Source organism: Bos taurus, chromosome 26 (genome assembly GCF_002263795.3).
Source record: "Bos taurus isolate L1 Dominette 01449 registration number 42190680 breed Hereford chromosome 26, ARS-UCD2.0, whole genome shotgun sequence".
In the NCBI taxonomy this organism is placed as follows: Eukaryota; Metazoa; Chordata; class Mammalia; order Artiodactyla; family Bovidae; genus Bos; species Bos taurus.
The window spans coordinates 12,285,987-12,305,711 of NC_037353.1; the positions used below are offsets into that span (position 1 = coordinate 12,285,987).

The following is a 19,725-nucleotide window of genomic DNA, read 5'->3' on the forward strand; positions in this document are numbered from 1 at the left end:
GGAGATGACAGAGGATGAGATGGTTGGATGACAACACTGACTTGATGGACATGATCTTGAGCAAGCTCCAGGAGTTGGTGATGGACAGGGAAGCCTGGCATGCTGCAGTCCATGGGGTCGCAAAGAGTCAGACACGACTGAGCAACTGAACTGAACTGATGGTATACCCTATTATATATATATATGAAAAGATGCATTTTGAGGAACTGGCTTATTCAATTATGTGAGCTGATAAGTCAAAAAATCTCTAATATAGGGACTTCCCTGGTGACCAATGGTGAAGACTTCACCTTCCAATGCATGGGGCATGGGTTCCATTTCTGGTCAGGGAGTTCAGATCTCACAGGCCTCACAGACAAAAATCCAAAACATAAAACAGAAGTAATACAGTAATAAATTCAATAAAGACTTTAAAAATGGTCTACATAAAAAAAAAATATTTGAAAAATAAAATAAATAAACAAAATCCCTAATATAATACCATTAGTCCACCATGCTTCAGTTTAAAAAAAAAAAAAAAGTCCCTAGGGCAAACCAGCAAGCTAGAAATGCAGACAAGAGGTGATGTTGTAGTCTTGAGTTCCAAATCTATACAGCAGGCAAGCAGGCTGGAAATTCCAGCAAGATTTCTATGTTCCAGTCTTAAGGCAGAATTCCTTCTTTTCCTGAAATATCAGTTTCTGCTTTTTAAGGTCTTCAACTGATTGGATGAATCAAAAATCACATTACAAAGGTTAATATCTTTTACTGAAAGTCAACTGGAATTGTGGATGCTAATCACATCCACCAAGTACCTTCACAACAGTATCCAAAATAGCGTTTGACCAAACAACTGGATGCCATACCTCCAACCAAGCTGACACATAAAATTTCATGATCACCAAGTCCTACTGATGTCTCAAAATGTGGACATTCTAGAATTTAATTATTTACACATCATTTCACCAGATTAATAAATATATAATTTTTCTTGTTTTAAAATAAATTCAAGAAATGTCAAAACAATTGTTTCATAGTCCTTTTAGGAGTACATGAGAAAATTATGTCACAAGTTAGCTTTAGTGTAGTTTAATTTAAAAAAGCTCTAAAATAGTGCAGGGTTCTTCATTATACATATAGGAATAAATCTGTAGGATGCTTTTGAAGGCATCCTAAGGTCAGATATCGAATGCCATATCACGACAGAAGTGCCTGACATGAACTGAAGCAACACAGGCAAAATCAACATATACATAATATCTACTACACCAGAAACTGGAGGGGTTTTTCCCCTTTCACATGAAAGAGAAATCCAACATTTTTTCAGGAGTTTACATTCTCTGGGGTTGCTTTGATTTCAGAAAGATCAAGGAAAAAAGTCAAAGTACTTTACTATTGCCAAAAACTCAACAATAAGTAGAGAAAATGTGGAACTTATTTATTCTATGACACCACAGATTCAACATCCTACTGTTCTAAAAGCCCCTTCCATTTTTGTTACCGAACACTGTCACATACCTGCTATGTCCTAAGCCCTCCCTCATGTGCTGGCAATACAGAGATTCCCAGCGTCGTAGCAGGGAATTGCTTGTGTTTATAAAAGAACTGTGAAGCAGAGCGATAACATTTTTTTTCTCTGCATAAAGGCATAAACATTGCCTAAATGGCTACCACCACCTGCCAGATAGTTGAATCCGCCAAGCTGAGAGAATGTGTGTTCAGGAATATCCCTCTTTGAAGCATGCCTGCCTCCTGACTTACCATGCATATTCCCAAATCCATTGTTTTTCTCTCTCCTGGTCCCTTAGAATTTCTCCAAAACCTAGCACAGATTATCATTGACTTTTGTTCATCTGCTTCTTGTTTACCATGGCATCCCCTTCTTCTAGCACAGGGCCTAGAAAAGAGCAAGAGATTCAGTTGTTTGTTGAGTGAATGAATGAATGGCATTTCACAATTACATATACTCTAAAGCCTGACCTGAGTCAAGGATATGAATAAAAGTATCCTACACCCTGACCACAGAGACATCCCCAGCCATGGGCTGTCTGTTTCACTAGCCCCATCTTTGAAACATGCCATGCCAAGAATAGTGGGGAACCTTTCTCAACCTGAGAAAATTAAGCTTTGTTGACCCATGGCATCCATTGTATGTCATAAATTAATGTCTTTCTCATGCACCTAGAGTGTTCTCTATTATCCTCAGGAAATCTGAGAAAATCATCACTCAATTCCTTTTCTGTGTTCAGCTGAGGGTGGCTGAATGGAGGTAACCTCCCCCGTGGCTCGGTGGCAAGGCTTCCAGAATGTATAAGTGCAATTACACTGACCAACTATGCATAACTACTCTTCACTGTTGGCTATTTCCCTACATTTCCCTCCATCCTGTTTAACCCTGATTATTTTAATTCTGCAGTGGCGGCAGGAACATTCAACTCCATCATTTTAATGGATCACTATGAGGTAACATCTCTTCTCTCTTAAGTCAAAGACCGCTTTGTCAACCATTCTACTGCATCATTAGGGGGCCTTGGGGAGGAATTCCATGCTTCCAGTCCCTTCTTAGAGTAGCCATGTTCTTCATGCAGTTTCTGATATTTCTGAGTTAATCACAGAGGACAGTCAACGTCAAGAATTTTAGAAAATGAGGGAGGTGGGGTGAGCCTAGAACCCCTCTATCAAGTCTGCCGCATTGTATACAGCCATCGGACTTAATTCAGGTTCAGCCAGAACACCGGGTGGAGGAGAAAGTGGGTGGTACCGAGTGTTCCCCAGGCAAGGGCTGCCTGCTGGCCAGCTGAGTCACCATCTTATTTTCCTTTCATCATTCTCCTAAGAAAAACAGAACTCCCTCTCCCTATGTTATGCTACTCTCAGTAGGAGCCCAAATCTCCAAGCAGCTGGGGCAAGAAGGTGAGAACAAGGATGCTTGATCACTTCAAGGAAGCCTTGAAATAAGCAGAAAAGAGCCCACTTCCTCTGCTTCCATTAAATAAAAAATGGCTCAGCAGTTTGCTTATCAAAATACAACTTGGCTATTTTCTCTGCTATTTTACCATTTTCGTCTTTAAACCATTCTTTTAAGACAGAAGTGACAGGAACAGTGCAACCTATGTGTCTCTCCAGGAACAATAAGTGGAGAATTATTATAGATACAGGAGAGGTACGCTTTTCATGTATCCCCAGTGGTGTTACTGAATTTCTAACGTTTAGATCCTTGTTTAAAATCCCAAGTAGTAGACATAAATAACACTCTAGAATGGTCTTCTAATGCCATGCCAAATACTCGTGGCACTACATGATGCTGATAAATAAAACAATCATTTGTTTAGAGTTTTCTTTCTGTGTCAGAGATGTTTACCATTGCTTAATAGGTTTAAAAATAGAAGAACAGTCCTACATAGATTGCTCTGTTCCTCTCAAAAACCTAGTCTGCTGTGGGTATGTGGACCAGACCAAGTAGGTCCCCATTCGGCATGGGTAATGGGGGAAAATGAAATCACGTATGCTTCCACACTACTTAATGATTTTTATCTTCAGAGGAACTATTAGAAAAATAATGTATTTGATCATCTAAACAATACTTATTAAACATAATGTATAATATATATTATAATAGCAATAAAAGCAAAGACTATGGGTGAGCAGGCACTATTCTAAGTATTTGTTATGTATCAATTTATTTAACACTCACAAGACCCCCACTCCATGCCACAGAAGCTACTATTAATGTCACTTTACATATTAGGACACTAAGGCACTGAGCGGCAAAGCAGCTTATCTAAGGTCACATGTCAAGTAGGTACAGTCATCCCTCGGTATCCATCAGGGATTAGTTCCAGGGCCCTCATGGATACCCAGATCCACAGATGCTCAAGTTTCTGATATAAGATGGCAAAGCACAGTCCATTCTCCCTCCTTATCTGCAGAACCAGCGGATAAGGGCATTCTGCAGATAAGAATGACCGACCGTGTTTTGAAACAATATTGAAACAAGGATAGGTGAAGAATAGCACCTCGTGCTACTAAATTTTCTTTCTTTCAGCACCTAATTAAACCTTGGCCTAGGAAAATTTTCTCAAAAAAATGAAAAAAAGTCCATGCCTGAGGCCAGGGCTTCCCTCTGATTTGCAGTTTGCGTGTTATGACAGATTGCATCCGCCTACTGGCAAAGTTCAACTGAGGCTGTGAGTGAAAGTCGTTCAGTCGTGTCTTTGAGACCCCATGGACTATAGCCCCTCAGGTTCTTCTGTCCACGGGATTCTCCAGGCAAGAATACTGGAGTGGGTTGCCATTCCCTTCTCCAGGGGATCTTGCTGACCCAGGGAGCGAACCTGGGTCTCTTGCATTGCAGGCTGACTCTTTACCATCTGAGCCACCAGGGAAGCCCTCAGCTGAAGCTAGTTCTCCCTGAATAGTCACGCTATGGGTAAAGAAAACGGCTATCTTTGCCTATGAGTTGTGCTACCTGTGGTGGTTCTATATTCTTTCTTCATAAGAAACAGAAAAATTGAGACTTTTGAAATCCCCAAGAGTTTCCCCCAAACAGTTATTCTAGCCATTACCATGTCTCAACCCAAAAACTTACTGAGGAACCAAGTTGCTGGTTCATTCAAACAGTCCTCTTCCCAGTGCCCAGGAGTTGCCTGCTATACCACATGACTTCTCTGGCTTAGCTGTGCTCCACAAAAATGGTTCCTTACTGGGACCTTGCTTCTGGAACATTTAAAAGCACAATTTAGAAAGAGCAATAGCTTTAAATACAGTTACACACTGCTTCCTTCACTAGGTGCAAAGGTCTGATGAATTTTAAGTGAGTCTTTTACCTAAACCAGTTATACGGATCACATTTAAAATCCTAGCTAAAATTCTAGCTAACAAATGGCCTCAGATTCCAATCTGTACAACGAAGAAAATTTAGAGCACTTTAGCTTGTATTTTAGTTCCCACTTTCCTCCCCAAATACTGAGGCTAATTCAACGAAGCATTCTAGATACCCAAGTTTTTAAAACAATGGCCCATTTAGAATTGGAAACAAAGCAACACGCCCTTTCTTTCCCTTCCCCCATGCCCATCTGCCCCTTGACCCTAGAGATGGAAGCCTCTCACAGATGATGTCCTGTGGTTTATGGAAGTGAAAGGATCAGAGAAGTCTCAGACTAGTCCTAAGTACATGACTTGTTGGAGAGACCCACAGGTATTTGTCTAGCAGGACACATGAAGAAGTTTCACAACACAATAAACCTCATAATCAATAATAGTTAGCTTTGGATACTCACTGTATGCCAGGCACTTTGTCTAGCAGGACACATTAAGAAGTTTCACAACACAATAAACCTCATAATCAATAATAGTTAGCTTTGGATACTCACTGTATGCCAGGCACCTTTCTAAATGCCTTACATGTTTTAACACATTTAGTCTTCACCGGGAATGAGATAAGTACTCTTCTTATCATTCACATTTTACAGAGAAGATCATTGAAGAAGGGAGAGGATAAGTAACTTGCCAAGGTCACGTAGCTTCTTAGCCGGGGAGCCAAACATCTGGACCCAGGAACTCCAGCTCTGGCTTCCCAAGTAGCACTAGTGGTAAAGATGCAGGAGATGTAAAAGATGCAGGTTCAATCCCTGGCTTGGGAAGATCCCCTTGAGGAGGGCATGGCAACCCACTCCAGTATTCTCGCCTGGAGAACCCCATGGATGGAGGAGCCTAGTGGGTTATTCTTTACAGGGTCGCAAAAAGTCAGACACGACTGAAGCAACTTAGCACAACCACTATATCTCAGCCTCCTCTCAGAGTGGAAGTTTTGTGCTGAATGCCATCCTCTTCCAGGCCTCAGAGACAAGAAACAGTCAGCTACTTGCTTGCCTGGGGAGCTGTGGGAAGAGTAGATTTCAGAAAGCTCAGTTCTGGGGGCTCTTGTTTGGGTTTGTTTTGGGAGAGGACCATTGTTACTGTTACTGAAAAAAGACTCCTTATAAAAATTAGCATAATGTTTGTCTAGCAGAGAACCTTTGGACACATTTATCTGACTTTTCAGGGTAGAAATAAATAAGAGTTGGGGCCTGCATTTGCACTTATAGTTCTGACACTTTAAGAATTCAATGAATACCAAAAGCATCAACACAAGTCACAAATGATACAAGCAAAGCAGTGTACCTGGAAGGTGGGTGATTTCTAAGCCTGTTTTATCCCACTACATCCAACCAATATGGATTTGTTGATAGAAACATGTCAGTTTCAACCTTTTCAGTATTCCTGACATTTACTTAGACTGGAGGAATGGAGGAGAAATATCACTGTAATCTACAAAAACAATCAAATCATTGCAGTACCATCTCCACTGCAAAGTTTCAAGCAGGTAAATTTCATTCCTCCTTGGAAACCCAGCACAATTCTGAAACTTTCAGAGCCTAAAATATAAATCAGAGTATAATGAGAGCTGGTGTCTATTTATCTTGCTCACAAAAGGGTTGCAGGTGCCTAGCAGATAGATAGTAGGCACTGAATATACTGACTGAACACGGATGAATGAATGAGTTGGGACAAGAGAGCCCTGTGAGTCTGGTTCCATTCCTGCTTTGAGAGAACCAGGTAAGACTCCTATTCCAATTTATTCTAGAACTGCAGCAGGATATGCAACCTGAAACATAGCAGGCAAGGAAAATCTTTGCTCAAACATATACCTCTAAGACTATTTCAGTAGCCACAAGGCTTGTTGACTATAGACCAGCATTTGACCAGAGGCTAAAAGTAAAGGCCTCTGGCCACCCACAACATTTACCGCAACCTACTTGCAAAGTAATTTAGTGTAATTGGTCTTGAGGATCAGGCTTAAATTCAAATCTAAACACCATTGTTTGAGCTAAATTTTGAAACTCTCTTAACTTGTTCTCTCATTTTTAAAAATCAGGATAATAATTCATACCAGTAGAACTATACAAAAAAGACCTTAATGACCCAGATAAACACAATGGTGTGATCACTCACCCAGACGCCCTGGAGTGTGAAGTCAAGTGGACCTTAGGAAAGGCCCACTACAAACAAAGCTAGTGGAGGTGATGGAATTCCAGCTGAGCTATTTCAAATCATAAAAGATGATGCTGGGAAAGTGCTTCACTCAATATGCCAGCAATTTGGAAAACTCAACAGTGCCCACAGGACTGGAAAAGGTCAGCTTTAATTCTAACTCCAAAGAAGGGAAATGCCAAAGAATGCTTAAAATATTGCACAATTGCACTCACTTCACATGCTAGCAAAGTAATGCTCAAAATCCTTCAAGCTAGGCTTCAACAGTATGTGAACCAAAAACTTCCAGATGTACAAACTGGATTTAGAAAAGGCAGAGGAATTAGAGATCAAATTGCCAACATCCGTTGGATCATAGAAAAGGGGAGATTTCCAGAAAAACATCTACTTCTGCTTCACTATGCACAGCCTTTCACTGTGTAGATCACAAAAAACTGTAGAAAATACTTAAAGAGATGGGAATAGCAGACCACTTTACCTGCCTTTTGAGAAACCTGTATGCAGGTCAAGAAGCAACAGTTAGAACCAAACATGGAACAATAAACTGAAGTTCAAAATTGAGGAAGTATTTCAAGGCTGTGTATTATCACCCTGTTTATTTAACTCATATGCAGAGTACATCATGTGAAATGCCAGCTGGATAAAGCACAAGCTGGAATCAAGATTGCCGGGAGAAATATCAACCACCTCAGATATGCAGATGACACCACCCTTATGACAGAAAGAGAAGAGGAATTAAAGAGCCTCTTGATGAAGGTGAAAGAAAAGAGTGAAAAAGTTGGCTTAAAACTCAACATTCAAAAAACTAAGATCATTGGCATCTTGTCCCATCACTTCATGGCAAAGAGATGGGGAAACAATGGAAACAGTGACAGACTTTATTTCCTTGGGCTCCAAAATCACTGTGGACAGTGACTGCAGCCGTGAAATTATAAGACGCTTACATCTTGGAAGAAAAACAGTGACAAAACTAGACAGTGTATTAAAAAACAGAGACATTACTTTGCCAACAAAGGTACGTAGAGTAAAAGTTATGGTTTTTCCAGTAGTCATGTATGGACGTGAGAGCTGGACAAGAAAAAAGGTTGAGTGCCGAAGAATTGATGCCTTTGAACTGTGTTGCTGGAAAAGACTCTTGAGAGTTCCTTGGACTGAAAAGAGATCAAACCAGTCAATACTAAAGGAAATCAATCCTGATATTCATTGGAGGGACTAATGCTGAAGCTCCAATACTTTGGCCACCTGATGCAAAGAACTGACTCATTAGAAAAGACTCTGATGCTGGGAAAGATTGAAGACAGGAGGAGAAGGGGATGACAGAGGATGAGATGGTTGGATGGCATCACCAACCAAAAGACATGAATTTGAGCAAACTCCAGGAGATCGTGAAAGACAGGGAAGCCTGGTGTGCTGCAGTCCATGGGGTCACAAAGAGTTGAGCAACTGAATATCATCAACAACAATTCATACCAGAGTTGTTGTAAGAATTAGAAAACATTTTTGACCAAACAAATACCTTTTTAAAATCCTCACTTTTATCACCAAGAGCTCAAGGATTAGGTAACTAACTGCCAATTTGTCTTTCAAATAGTTTGCATATCATTGAATCTCTCAGAAGAATTGTGGTATCTTCCAGCAATGCGCCAAGGGAACCTTGGCCAGAGCAGGGCTCATCACCAAAGTATTGGGAGGTCAGTTGTGTTATGCTCATAATGAAACTATATTTCACTAAATTAAAGGATTTATGTAGTTTCCAGAAATACTTAGCTTGCTTCTAGGCTGGGGTTCTCTTTGATGTTACTCTCAGACCTCCTTCCCAAATAACTTTAAAGAAAGAACCTTTGACTATCTCATATTCTGAAGATTCTAATCTAACATGTTGTTTTGATAATATATGGAGCAGCCTCTTAGATTACCCTGGTCCTCATCAGGAATTTTATTTCCTGTACTGAGAATATGACTTATGCACAGAAAATATTTGTGCTTATTTGATGATATGGGCCATAAGATATAAAATATAAAAAACATGTCTTTTCTATCAAACCATTTAATAAGCATACAATGATGATTGCTATCACTAGCAATCCTAAAAGAAGCAGACTCTTGGATTCAAGTTTTAAAACTCATATAATATACCAGAAGCTAGTATATTTAACTACCATCACTCACTGAGTTTCCCCTGTGTCAAGCTCTCTGCGAAGCATATTTATGCCCATAGTCTCTCATTTAATCATCACACCTATTCTTTGATGTTGGTAAAAACAAATCCTATTTTCCAACTTGGAAAACTGCAGGGTAAAGCTAACTTGTCCAAGGTTCCTTAATGAAGAAGTGGTGAGTTCAGAACTTAAACCCTGAAATGTAGATTTGAAGTCTAAGATTTCTCGTGCTACCATTTCGTGTTTCCTACTATTGAATTCAGCAGATGGTAAAATCTTTACTCTTATAACTTGAGTAAGTAGGGGTGTAGGATCTCATTTTCTGACTAATATACAGCAACAGACATTATCATACAGGAGGATAACTTCATGATCTTTTTATAACACAAAATGAAGATGCATCCCAAATAGTCTGTCAGATAAGGAAAAAGCTAGATCTTAATCTCTCTAGAGATCAACTGGTTTCAACAGAACTCTAAACTTCTGGAGTCTCCACTTATAATGATTTTTCTGTGTTTGTATCATGGTCCAGTTTTACATCAACTGCTTACACATAGTAAGTTTTCCTCGCTCACCAATTACTCCCAACTCTTGACTTTTCCTCCAAAACCTTTTCTGTTAACAGACACACCTTATTTTACTGCATTTCACTTTGCTGCACCTCACGGATATTGCATTTTTTTTAAGGTAAAACAAATACTTTTATTGCACATTTATAAAATCTGCCTAGTTGTAGCAAGTCTTTGACCCTCCCACAATTCCCCTGGTAATCTTTAAAATTTGGTTAAAACACAATACCCAATCTGGAGCCTTTTAAAAATGGTCAACGGGATATTTCTCTCTCTACATATACATATATATATATATTCTTTTTCTTTTTACAAACCCACATCCCCTATTTCTTAAAAGGAAAAAAGGGGATGGGGTGTCAAAATGTTCTTCTGAACCAGCAGCAGCCTTAGCCATGTGTTTTAGCCATTTTCAGATGCTAGAAAATGCATTTTTTACACAGTGAAGGTTTGTAGCAGTCCTGCATTGAGCAAGTCCATCAGCTCCATTTTTCCAACATCATCTGCTCACATTTTGGTAATTCTCATAATATTTCAAAACATCCACTAGCAAAAAGATGATGATTCACTGAAGACTCAGATAATAGGTAGCATTTTTTGGCAATAAAGGATTTTTAATTAAGGTAGATAATTTTTTTTTTTTAGACACAATGCTATTTCACAGGTGATAGACTACAGTATGGCTTCCCAGGTGGAGCTAGTGGTAAAGAACCCTTCTGCTAATGAAGGAGTCTTAAGAGACGCAGGTTCAATCCCTGGGTCGAGAAGATCCCCTGGGGGAGGAAATGGCAACCCACTCCAGTATTCTTGCCTGGAGAATTCCATGGACAGAGAAGCCTGGTGGACTACAGTCCATGGGGTTGCAAAGAGTCGGACACAACTGAAGCGACTTAGCATGCGTGCAAACTGCAGTATAGTGTGAACATAATTTTATACGCACTGGGAAACCAAAAAATTCATGTAACTTGCTTTATTGCAATGTTTGCTTTATTGTGGTAGACTGAAACCAAACCTGCAGTATTTCTGGGATCTGCCTGTATTTTCATAAATAGGTTTCATAATCAGAAACACAAAGAGAATCATGGCAATGCTGATTGCACCCTCCAGGGCTAGTTCCTGAAGACCCGCTTCAGACCTTTCGCTTGCTTTGCAGACAAGAGTGGAAATAATTGGGCTGCACTAGGTCTATTTTTATGAAATTATTCTGAAGAACACTCATTAAGTTGGGAAGATTCTACCTTACCCATCTCCATGGGTATGCTAAATGAAGACAGCGGTTTGTGAAAAAGCAGTCATGAGCTTTTAAAATCATCACCTTTCATACAATCATTGATTTCTTACATGTTTCAGTGGGCCTGGCCTCAAAGCCCAAACTTAAAAGAAAAGCAGCCATTGATAGCTCAACTTTAATAACAATTCTCTACAGTGTCAGAACTATATGACATGCTCAAAAAAAATCCTTATAAACATATAAATTCACACCATAAAAGCAATATCAATCATTAAACTATGGGGCTATCTGTCCACTGGGGGGATATTTGTCTTTATGATGAGTCATTAAAAAGCAGTCCAGCTTGTGAGGTGGACTCATGCAACATATGATTCTGCACCAGGGCTCTTTTGTATTCTGAGATTTGCAGAGTCACCTCAGCGGCTTTCACAGATGCAACTGGTTTAGGGCAACTAGAAGGGTTTCCACACCAAAGCTTCTAAGCTGCTAAGTCACTTCAGTCGTGTCCAACTCTGTGTGACCCCATAGACAGCAGCCCACCAGGCTCCGCCATCCCTGGGATTCTCCAGGCAAGAACACTGGAGTGGGTTGGCATTTCCTTCTCCAATGCATGAAAGTGAAAAGTGGAAGTGAACTCGCTCAGTCGTGTCCGACTCTTAGTAACCCCATGGACTGCAGGCTACCAGGCTCCTCCGTCCATGGGATTTTCCAGGCAAGAGTACTGGAGTGGGGTGCCATTGCCTTCTCTGTCCACACTAAAGAGGTTAGCTCAAATCCCAGATCTGCTGGTAGACTTCACTTCATTTCAATATATTTCCTCATCTCCAAAATGTGTGGGTTGGACAAAATGATTTCCAAGATCCTCCAGAAGCCTCAAGCTCTAAGGCTTCTTCTTCTACCCCACCCCACTCCCCATCCCACGCATACATCACTTCTTCCCTTCCCATTGCAAGAACTGCTGGAAATGGGGTAACTACTCAGATTGGTCTGAGGATCAGACTCCACGATATTGACGGGGCCACATTCCCTGCTGAGCAGGGGCTCCAAGCAGTGAACGCACACTTGGGAGTGGGATGAACCTGGCAGCAGCTCTCCTTCCCTGCTCTCAGCCACGCAGCTAAAAGTGGAAAGCTGGCCCAACGGCTGTTTTCTGCACTTCTCTGTGCTCTCTTCTTGCCTATCCACAGCAGAGCCCAAGTCCGTGTGCAGCCTAGGTTATTTTAGGCATTGGATTGTAAAACACTTGCATTTCGCCTTGCAGTCTCTCTCCCCTCCTCTCTCTGTAGTCCTAGTCCCCTACTGCTGGTAGATATGATAGATTGGGTATAACCATCTGGGGGAAAGTGAAACATTAGGCTGATACAGTCCTTTTAGCTTTCCCAGAGTTCTACAAATTGAGACCTCAAGCCCAAACCCACTTTCAAACATGTAGCTCTGTCAACTTACTTCCTGTATGTTCCACATGGATGTACCTTCCCAGAGAACCATCCAGGGAGGAGAGGAGTTGGGCTGAAGTAAGAGGTAAAAACTCTCATTTCCTTGGCCCTGACATTCTAGTTTTACCAATGATGCCATATCGACAAGAGTGCTGGGAGAATACACTTTGATTACAGAAACAAATATAGACAAGTATTTTATCAGAAGTTAGCTTATACCCTAATTAATATAGAGTTTGCATAAAATAGAAGCTATTCATCTGACAAAATTCTTTTGTCTGAACTAGTTAACATGAAGTTCAAGCCTCTTTTTCTGAGTATATCCAGCTCTATAACTTTCTCTTATTGTCTGTCTCTCCCTGTCTCACACACACACACACATATACATGCTGCAGTATGACCATCATTGCATCACATTGAGAGGGACTGAGAATTTACTCCTTCCCAGACAAGCCACCTGTATCATGGAGCCTGCTTGGAAGGTTCCAAAGAAGAGAGAATAACATCGGTCCCAGTTTTTCCTGTCCACAGCCTACATATACACCTTCTAACACATACACACACAGCATTTGGGTTGCACACCCTAGAATTTTCCCAACCAGTAGGGGCTGGGCATCTCAGATTGAGTTACTTCAGTTGTGAAGACTGACTTCTTGAGGACACACTCCTGGTCTGAGAAAACACGCCGGCCAGAGGCAGCTACGTGCTTGCCCGGTGGCACTCGGGACACCCTCCTCATGAGCCAAGTCAAACTGAACTCCCTTCCAGCCTTTCTCTGAGGGCTGTGACTTATCATTGGTGAAGCTTTCCAGTTTCTTAACCTTCCAACCTGTCACAAGAATCCTATCATTTCCACACCATTGACTGGAGCCTAAACACTGCTTTGGGTGTAGAAGAAAAAGAAAAGAAAGTTGAAAAAATAGTCAACTGCCACCTCCTCAGGCAGTTATGAAAAGTCAACTGAAAGATTATGTCTGGCTTCCCAGAGAAGAAAGGAGAAAGAGGAAAAGACAAAAGACATTCAAGAGCTATCAAATTCCAGAGTACCTTCTGTAAGTCCTTTCTTGCCCTAGTGATAATGAATGTAGGCTGTGTTGAAGATTTCTCATTTTTCCTAACACTCCCTGAGTAATTCTCAAGCTGTTGTCATTAAGTGACTCTGATGTTTTCTAATGCATAAACACATTTATAGTAATTAGATAGGGGAGACTTCTTACCATTCCAAAATCGTCATGCTAGAGCCTAGTAGAGGAAGCTGAGGAGTCTCTTCAGTGACAGTGGCTGTTCTCTTGCACCATCTTTTTTTGCAAGCAGAAGGTGAGACCCAGGGTACGATGACAAGGTAGCAAAACCCCAGCGCAGAGCTGGCTCCCCAGAGAATGCAGAGAGGGAGAGCCATGCCAGGGACCACCCTCTGCACCACACCAGAAGAGAAAAGGAAAGACATGAATTCTATGCCTTAGACTGTCCCATCTCACCTCAGTGCTGGTCCAAGGTTCTTGGTGACACTGCATTCCTTAGGGTGACATGTGCTAAGTCATTCTTTCTAGAGTAATCACATGTGTTTCTTACCCCATCTGGTTTCCTCGACCTGCAAAGGTAAACACAAATATCTAGACCTCCAGTATATAATCTGCTGCCCTGGCCAAGACTGGTCCCAATGATTAAATTTGTTACATGTAAAAATATTATGTGTGTATGTGATTAGTCACTTAGTCACTCAGTTGTGTCCAAAATATTACATATCAAGAGGAAAATCCTCAATTATGCAGAATGGTATGTGATATAAAATTCCTCTCCTTATCACCTGAGTCCCCCAAGTGCCCTTACTACTTGAGTAACCACATTTCATAGTTTATATCCTTTAAGAAATGATTTACAAACATGCAACTGATTCTATAGATGGTACTTTTTAAAATATTCAAATGAGAATCACACAAAGCACACTGTTCCATCACTTGCTTTTTTTAACTTCATGTATTTGAACATTTTTCCGTATCAGTACACTCAGATCTAATTCACTCTTTTTAAGAACTGAATATTGTCTGGGCAGACTGTAATTTAATGAGCCCTCTTGTAAGAGACCATGGGATGACTATCCATTGCTTATTATTACAAGCCATGCTGCAGTCAAATTGAACATGTATCTTTGTGTATCTGTGCAAGCAGATCTTAGAAGTGGAACCCTATGCTAAAAAAAATACGTACATTGTAAATTTTGATAGATGAAGTCAGATTGCTCTCAACAATAATAGAAGGTAAAGTGTTCACTTTTCTACAACCTGGCCAATGCCAGTATTCACTACTAAATGAAAATGGTATTTAATGTTTTAATCTCCATTATAAATCTTCAGTGCACATTTACAATGCCTTATTTGTACACACACAGAAACACATTTCCTCCATGAACTACTTATTCATATCCTTGATTCACTGTCCATTTACTCGTCTTGATTTGTAAGAATATCCACAAATATATACAAAATGATAATATCTTTATCATACTCATTCATTTTTCCCATTTTGTTCTTTGAATTTTTCGTTTACAAGTATTGTTAACATTCTAAAGTTTTATATATATTTTAAACACTGCGACAGGCGCGCCAAAGCGCAGCCGAGAGGAGCCACCCCACGTCCGAGGTCAGGGGCAGAACCCGGGAGGACCCCATGCCCGAAGGGCGGTGGCCAAGAGGAGCTACCCCACGTCCGAGGTCAGGGGCAGCGGCCGAGAGTACCAGACTGCGACAGCGCAGGAACAGCCGAGAGGAGCTACCGCGCATCCGAGGTCAGGGCGGGTGGCCCAGAGGAGATACCCAGCGTCCGAGGCCAGGGGTGGCGACAAGAGGAGCTACCCCGCGTCCAAGGTCAGGGGCTGCGACTAGAGGAGTTACCCCGCGTCCTAGGTCAGGGGCAGCGGCCAGGAGGAGATGACCCACACCCCAAGCCGGAGGCCAGGGGCAGTGGGCGGGAGGAGCAACCCCACTCCTCTAAGCCCGAGGTCAGGGGCGGCAGCCGGGAGGACCAACTCCACGTCCAAGGAGCCCTGGCTGCGCGGGCGCAGGAGGGCCTAGAGGAGCTATCCCACACTGAAGGTCAGGAAGGGTGGCGGTGAGGAGATACCCCTCAACCAAGGTAAGGAGCAAAGGCTGCGCTTTGCTGGAGCAGCCATGCAGAGATACCCCATGCCCAAGGTAAGAGAAACCCAAGTAAGATGGTAGGTGTTGCAAGAGAGCATCAGAGGGCAGATACACTGAAACCATACTCACAGAAAACTAGTCAATCTAATCACACTAGGACCACAGCCTTGTCTAACTCAATGAAATTAAGCCATGCTGTGGGGCAACCCAAGACAGGTGGGTCATGGTGGAGAGATCTGACAGAATGTGGTCCACTGGAGAAGGGAATGGCAAACCACTTCAGTATTCTTGCCTTGAGAACTCCATGAACAATATGAAAAGGCAGAATGATAGGATACTGAAAGAGGAACTCCCCAGGTCAGTAGGTGCCCATTATGCTACTGGAGATCAGTGGAGAAATAACTCCAGAAAGAATGAAGGGATGGAACCAAAGAAAAAGAATTCCCAGCTGTGGATGTGACTGGTGATAGAAGCACGGTCCAAGGCTGTAAAGAGCAATATTACATAGGAACCTGGAAGGTCAGGTCCATGAATCAAGGCAAATTAGAAGTGGTCAAACAGGAGATGGCAAGAGTGAATGTCGACATTCTAGGAATCAGCGAACTGAATGGACTGGAATGGGTGAATTTAACTCAGATGACCATTATATCTACTACTGCAGGCAGGAATCCCTCAGAAGAAATGGAGTGGCCATCATGGTCAACAAAAGAGTCCGAAATGCAGTACTTGGATGCAATCTCAAAAACGACAGAATGATCTCTGTTCATTTCCAAGGCAAACCATTCAATATCAAAGTAATCCAAGTCTATGCCCCAACCAGTAATGCTGAAGAAGCTGAAGTCGAATGGTTCTATGAAGACCTACAAGACCTTTTAGAACTAACACCCAAAAAAGATGTCCTTTTCATTATAGGGGACTGGAATGCAAAAGTAGGAAGTCAAGAAACACCTGAAGTAACAGGCAAATTTGGCCTTGGAATACGGAATGAAGCAGGGCAAAGACTAATAGAGTTTTGCCAAGAAAATGCACTGGTCATAACAAACACCCTCTTCCAACAACACAAGAGAAGACTCTACACATGGACATCACCAGATGGTCAACACCGAAATCAGATTGACTATATCCTTTGCAGCCAAAGATGGAGAAGCTCTATACAGTCAGCAAAAACAAGACCAGGAGCTGACTGTGGCTCAGACCATGAACTCCTTATTGCCAAATTCAGACTTAAATTGAAGAAAGTAGGGAAAACCACTAGATCATTCAGGTATGACCCTAAATCAAATCCCTTATGATTATACAGTGGAAGTGAGAAATAGATTTAAGGGCCTAGATCTGATAGACAGAGTGCCTGATGAACTATGGAATGAGGTTCGTGACATTGTACAGGAGACAGGGATCAAGACCATTCCCATAGAAAAGAAATGCAAAAAAGTAAACTGGCTGTCTGGGGAGGGCTTACAAATAGCTGTGAAAAGAAGAGAAGCGAAAAGCAAAGGAGAAAAGGAAAGACATAAACATCTGAATGCAGAGTTCCAAAGAATAGCAAGGAGAGATAAGAAAGCCTTCTTCAGCGATCAATGCAAAGAAATAGAGGAAAACAACAGAATGGGAAAGACTAGGTAGGGATCTCTTCAAGAAAACCAGAGACACCAAAGGAACATTTCATGCAAAGATGAGCTCGATAAAGGACAGAAATTGTATGGACCTAACAGAAGCAGAAGATCTTAAGAAGAAATGGCAAGAATACACAGAAGAACTGTACAAAAAAGATCTTCACGACCCAGATAATCACGATGGTGTGATCACTGACCTAGAGCCAGACATCCTGGAATGTGAAGTCAAGTGGGCCTTAGAAAGCATCACTACGAACAAAGCTAGTGGAGGTGATGGAATTCCAGTTGAGCTATTCCAAATCCTGAAAGATGATGCTGTGAAAGTGCTGTACTCAATATGCCAGCAAATTTGGAAAACTCAGCAGTGGCCACAGGACTGGCCACAGGACAGAAAAGGTCAGTTTTCATTCCAACCCCAAAGAAAGGCAATGCCAAAGAATGCTCAAACTACCACACAATTGCACTCATCTCACACGCTAGTAAAGTAATGCTCAAAATTCTCCAAGCCAGGCTTCAGCAATATGTGAACCTTGAACTTCCTGATGTTCAAGCTGGTTTTAGAAAAGGCAGAGGAACCAGAGATCAAATTGCCAACATCTGCTGGATCATGGAAAAAGCAAGAGAGCTCCAGAAAAACATCTATTTCTGCTTTATTGACTATGCCAAAGCCTTTGACTGTGTGGATCACAATAAAGTGTGGAAAATTCTGAAAGAGATGGGCATACCAGACCACTTGATCTGCCTCTTGAGAAATTTGTATGCAGGTCAGGAAGCAACAGTTAGAACTGGACATGGAACAACAGACTGGTTCCAAATAGGAAAAGGAGTTCGTCAAGGCTGTATATTGTCACCCTGCTTATTTAACTTCTATGCACAGTACATCATGAGAAATGCTGGACTGGAAGAAACACAAGCTGGAATCAAGATTGCCAGGAGAAATATCAATAACCTCAGATATGCAGATGACACCACCCTTATGGCAGAAAGTGAAGAGGAACTCAAAAGCCTCTTGATGAAAGTGAAAGAGGAGAGTGAAAAAGTTGGCTTAAAGCTCAACATTCAGAAAATGAAGATCATGGCATCTGGTCCCACCACTTCATGGGAAATAGATGGGGAAACAGTGGTAACAGTGTCAGACTTTATTTTTCTGGGCTCCAAAATCACTACAGATGGTGACTGAGCCCTGAAATTAAAAGACGCTTACTCCTTGGAAGGAAAATTATGACCAACCTAGATGGCATATTCAAAAGCAGAGACATCACTTTGCCAACAAAGGTTCGTCTAGTGAAGGCTATGGTTTTTCCTGTGGTCATGTATGGATGTGAGAGTTGGACTGTGAAGAAGGCTGAGCACCGAAGAATTGATGCTTTTGAACTGTGGTGTTGGAGAAGACTCTTGAGAATCCCTTGGACTGCCAGGAGATCCAACCAGTCCATTCTGAAGGAGATCAGCCCTGGAATTTCTTTGGAAGGAATGATGCTAAAGCTGAAACTCCAGTACTTTGGCTGCCTCATGTGAACAGTTGACTCATTGGAAAAGACTCTGATGATGGGAGGGATTGCAGGCAGGAGGAGAAGGGGATGACAGAGGATGAGATGACTGGATGGCATCACTGACTCGATGGACGTGAGTGTGAGTGAACTCCGGAAGTTGGTGATGGACAGGGAGGCCTGGCGTGCTGCGATTCATGGGGTCTCAAAGAGTTGGACACGACTGAGCGACTGATCTGATCTGATCTGAAACAATCCAATTTATCAACTTTGTGCTTTAGAACTTCTGGGTTTTATGTCAGACCCCAAGAGTTCCCCCACTCCAAAATTATTTTTTTTAATTAGTGGTATTTTCTTCCAGTACTGTCATTCCTAATTCTTTAAGTATAAATGTTTTAATAACTTGGGATTTATTTTAGTGTAAGACATGAAGTAAGGATCTAGCTATGCACTGTTTCCAAATTTCCAGTTGTCCAAACATAATTTATTACAAAATCTAATTTTGCCTTTATAATTCTAAATACTATCCGGCATGTCAAATCTGAAAACAAATTCAGGTCTATTTCTAGACTCTCTAATCTGTTTCATTGATTTTCTATTTCTACCTTGATTATAAACTGATTTAATTACTCTAACTTCATTATGCATTTTAATAGTTGGTAGGGTTAATCTTTTCTTATAAGTCTTCTTTAGTGTACCTTATTCTCAAGCTGGAAAAGTTGCAGGCAGACTCCCTCTTCAGAGGTGGCAGCTTGGGTTTTTGATGCCTGTTTTTCAGTTCTGTGAAAAGCCACCCGAGTGAGTCTTTTGGTTGTGCAATGCCCACCCACGGCTCTGGGGAGGACATAAATGCAGACCCAAATGCAATCTGCTCCACCTGAAGAAGCCAAGGGGTCTGTTTAGACACTAAGTTGGGCAGGTTTTGAACAGATCAATGTTTCTACAGTTTACCTGGCCCGCAGAGAAATGTTTCTTCCCTAAGTGCTGATTTATAATGTATAACAGCGTGCACTCGAGTACATGTGTAAGAGTACAATGTGTCTCTGTCAGCATCTGTGTCAAGGAGTTGCAGAGATGGG

At 41.5% G+C, this 19,725-nt stretch overlaps 1 long non-coding RNA gene across 1 annotated transcript in view; it reads right to left on the minus strand.

The window, feature by feature from the left end:
• Window positions 1-995: 995 nt before the first annotated feature.
• Window positions 996-19,725, minus strand: part of LOC132343939 (uncharacterized) — a 43,013-nt gene continuing 24,283 nt past the window's right edge. Inside the window, exons 2-4 of the long non-coding RNA XR_009492963.1 lie at window positions 13,885-13,997; window positions 4,568-5,564; window positions 996-1,876 (exon numbers count right to left, since the gene is read on the minus strand). This is a non-coding gene — a long non-coding RNA (uncharacterized lncRNA). The remainder of the gene's footprint in view (window positions 1,877-4,567; window positions 5,565-13,884; window positions 13,998-19,725) is intronic.